This window comes from Myotis yumanensis, unplaced genomic scaffold (genome assembly GCF_028538775.1).
Source record: "Myotis yumanensis isolate MYYU_CA2020_CCGP unplaced genomic scaffold, mMyoYum1.0.hap1 SCAF_7, whole genome shotgun sequence".
Lineage (NCBI taxonomy): Eukaryota > Metazoa > Chordata > Mammalia > Chiroptera > Vespertilionidae > Myotis > Myotis yumanensis.
In genome coordinates this window covers 23,805,908-23,810,568 of record NW_027223758.1, presented here as the reverse complement: position 1 = coordinate 23,810,568, position 4,661 = coordinate 23,805,908, and positions in this window count along the sequence as shown.

Here is a 4,661-nt window from a genome sequence, read left to right as displayed (position 1 = left end):
ACTTTTCACACTGAGTATTTTAAACTTGGTAACTCCACTGTGCTTCTGTCCCCTGTGAGAGCTAGAATTAAAAGGCTTTCCTGCAAAATTCACTTTGATCCCTGGGTTCTGAGTATGAGGCAAATAGTAATGTTCTTAGGATCATAGTAGACTAAGAAGAGTTCAGGCTGGCATGCATGGGCCCTCATTTATAATGTAGAGTGATGTCGTAGAAAGAGCAAGTATTCTGTGTTTTGCAGAGGTAGCTAGAGTCTTTACCTGTGTACCTTTACTAGATTCTGGAATTTGGACAAGTCACAAAATTTCTCTAAGGCTGATTCCTAACATATTAAATTAGGATGTACCCACTTCAACCATGTGGCTGTTTAAGGAGTAACTGAGTTAAAAGCAAAATCACCTTCACTAGATCCAGTACACATTTATACCCATATCCTTCTGATGCATTTGCAGACCACAAGCAAAAAAAAAAAAAAAAAAAAAAAGCATCCAGAATAACTTCCCATCTCCCCATTTTATAATGCTTGACAAATATCCCCCACCGGCTCCACCATGCTGGCTCCCTTTCTCTACAAGTTTGGAAGTCAAACCTTGAGAATATAAATCTCCTCAATCGATGCTTTTCCTACTTTGATATGTCCTTTTCTTCAATTACCCATAAAACACCCATTTCTAAAGGATAACAGGTTTACATACAGAGCAGACTATTTTCTTTTCTTACCTTCACAACCCCTACGTCACCATCACCACTAAATGTTCAAAATTTACTGTATGAACCTCCTAGACAAAAGAGATAATAAAGTCACTATTTTGCAGGAAAAGGAAGTCATTCAGCAAATCAGAGCCACCATTAGAAGGCTTCTATGGCCTCTTCAGCCTCACTCCTTCAGGTGTGGAGCCTAGACCCGTGGTCGGCAAACTGCAGCTCACGGGCCACATGCGGCTCTTTGGCCCCTTGAGTGTGGCTCTTCCTAAGCCTTAGGAGTACCCTAATTAAGTTAATAACAGTGTACCTACCTATATAGTTTAAGTTTAAAAAATTTGGCTCTCAAACGAAATTTCAATCATTGTACTGTTGATATTTAGCTCTGTTGACTAATGAGTTTGCCGACCACTGGTTGACCACCAGCCCCAGTAGAATCACCTGGGAACTTGAGAGCCATGCATTTCTACAGTGAACCCCAGAGTCAGAACCTCCGCAGTGGTCCCAGGAGGGTGTGCTTAGCGAGCCCTCCAGGTGATTCTGATGCCCGCTGAAGTTTGGACACTCCTTGCTACAGCGGTGGTTCTCAAACGAGAGCATGCATCAGAATCACCTGGAGCCTTGTTACAATGATCGTTAGGCTCCTCTCCCAGAGTTTGTGGAGTTTGTGATTCATGGGCTTGGGGCTGGGCCAGAGGATCTGCATTTCTCATCAACTTCCAGATGATGTCGGTGCTGCTGGTCCAGGGACCACAATTTGAGAACTGCTGTACTACTGCACGTCCCGAGGTAAATTCATCTGTTTGTTTTTCATCTCTCGATATAAAAACTTGAATAAGGAGCCTTGTCAGAAGGAAAAGAAAACAATCCATGGTCTGGAAGATTGCTTTTACGTCTGGCTTTCCCATTACATGTAGGGTTCTTGTATGCTACTTGGATATTTGTAAGAGCCAATTCTTTCATTCTCTATGGGCAGGACATCACTAAGTCTCTTCACGTCTCCATCAAAATCTCTCAGGCCCACCCTTTGCCTCCTGAGCCTGGTTATTGCTCCAAGGTGGTCCTTTCTGCCTCCAAATCTATTCTATTTTCCTTTGCGTTCTTCATGTTATCACGAGGCACACCTTCCAACACTTTGGAATCAAAGTATAAAGTTTATAGAGTTTTCAAGGGCTCTTTAGTTCCTACCGTATCAAATCTAAACTTTTTCTGAGTTTAGACCCCATCATCTAATTTCTCGTTACAACTAGTACTTGTCTCATTCATTCACTCACTCTGTTTTGCTCACATTGGTCCCTTTACTGTCCCACACACATAGGAATTCATTTTTATTCCTTGTTACTGTCTTTATTTGGGATGCTCTTCTTTCCCCATCTAAAACCCATACATTCTTCAAGGCTCAGATGAAGTGCCATTTCCAACCCCAGTTTGCACACCAGCCACCACTTCTCCCTGTCCACAGCTCATATTACTAGTCAGTCGTGTACCTCAAACTGAACTAACCTATACCACCTCTGGATCCTACTTAACACAACACTTCAGGCCACTGCTGCCAATCAAAGTGTACACAGAAGATGGCATCTGTATCCTACCCCTTTGTGGCGGTTGTTAAACTACCGATAGTCTACCATCAGGTATCTATTAATTGTACTCCTTCAGAATCTCACCTCGTCTGAAATATAAGATAAGACCTGAGGAATACAAATTTGTTTTCTAATTAAACAGAAGGTATTGTAACAGATACCAGTAACTCTTACACTTGATCTGGCTGACTTTACTCTAGGGAGAGCCAAGTTCCCCTGAATTCCTCATCTCCTACCTCAAAGGATAATACTAGAAATACTTGAATTCATTCCTTAGATTTCCACAGAATAAAATGTGAATTATCCTCATCTTTTCAGTAGTGAAGGAAGCAGACAGATATGAAATTTCTATCGTCTCAAAAGGAAACTAGCACCAAATAAGTCAATGAGCCAAGCATTGTGTCTCACATAAGAGCAACGGTATAAGATAATGACAATGTTTGACAATGGCACCATGTAAATGCCGAGCCTTATCTTGGTTTGAATTCACATATACGGGAGCTAATTTTTTAAAAATCTGAAATAAACTCTTGACCTCAATTCTGTTGTTACCTGTTCATATCTTGACATACAAAGTACTAAGAGAGATGTGGGAGAGGCACGGAGGCTGCAATTAAATCTGCTTCTTGAATTCTTTATTGTCTCGCTTTTCATGAGCTCTAATTTAAACATCTTATTTATAGTATAATGTTCTTAAGAGTTTGCTGGGTGTTTTTAAGTGGGGATGTTCATTGGGATGGTTCTAGCAGAAGTTGGGTCCTATCTCATTTTGCTAAGTAACAGTTCTTCTCAACTTCTAAAAACTAATGCAATTTCCTTTTTCAGTCTAATTTTTATGTTCATTGTTACTGCTCTGTATTTTTTTTTTTACCTCGGGCTGTGGGAGTTTAATAATGTTTTTAGTTTTAATATTATTGCTAATATCTGTAATCTTCATATCATGAAATTGGTATCTTCCTATACAACTCCCCATACCTCTTGACATTAAAAAAAATAAGTAAAGTTTAAAGTAGAGAATAAGTTAAAAATAGTGTGAATTAGAAACTGAAAAAAAGTGAAAAGTATAGGCTATGTTTTTAATATATATGTTTTAAATGGGCTTAGAAAATAAACAGAAGTGATTTTCCAACTGTACATAAAGTTGCTTTCCCTACCTACTCTTCCTACTCTTATTATCAGCTAATACATGACTTGGGTAATAAGTACAATTATATTATTTATGGCTTACTGGAATAATATGATGCCAGTATATAGGGCCCCATGCATTTTAGATTAATTATACACCGGCCTCTCTTGTTCTCCCCAAATTACCTGTTTTAGGTTGAGTTCTCCAGAAGTAGACCTCGAGACCTGTGTAAGCTCTTTAGGAGGGACATGGTCCAGCAGAAACTGGTAAGAGATGGGAGAAAGGACAGGGACGGGGACAAGACCACGAAAGGGAGATTTCAGGTCTCAACCTCTGCCTGATCTGTGAGGGAGCTCCAAGTGTTTATCCCTCATTGAGACAAGGGGGCCAGGCTTTCGCACTTACTAGTCATTGGCTACTGGTAACCCTCCCCCCGCCCCCCCATAGGAACATAGCCTCCCAGGGCCTTCTGCCTCTCAGTTTGTCTAGGCCCATGGTCCGCAAACCACGGCTCTCGAGCCACATGTGGCTCTTTGGCCCCTTGAGGGTGGCTCTTCCACAAAATACCACGTGCGGGCGCGCATGTACAATGCGATTGAAACTTCGTAGCCCATGCACAGAAGTCGGTATTTTGTGGAAGAGTCACACTGAAGGGGCCAAAGAGCCACATGTGGCTTGCGTGCCGTGGTTTGCCAAGCCACAGTTTGCTGACCACTGTTAGGCAAATCATCTCCAGTTGCTAAGAGTAGGTCTATAAAGAAGACTGTAATTGCCAGGTGTTTCCACTGATCATCTTGTCCATCAGGTCAGCTATGAGGATGCATCATTGCTTCATCTAAGGATGCTTTTTTGTGTGTGTGGAGAATAGCCTCCAGCCATACCCTTTCCAGCCCATCAGAACTTCACCACAAAGAGTATTCTGCCAGGTCATAGACCTCCACAATTCCTATTTGCCCATACTTCCAAACACAGGGACACCATCTTTTCTTCATCAGGTTTCCCCTCTCTTCAACCATGCTACTGCTACACAAACAAAATTTCAATGTCTTAAAACAAGAACTATTCATTTAGTATAGAAGTCTGTGGGTTGGCAAGTTGGCCTGGGACCAGCTGGGTGGTTCTTCTGGTTCTTCTGGTCTTGCTGGAAGTTCCCCCGTGTGTCTGAGGTCAGCTGCAGGTCAGGTAGGAGGCTTTCCTGATGTTGAATGAACTCTATCTTATCTCTCAGCTGTGACAAGTGGAATCATTCATG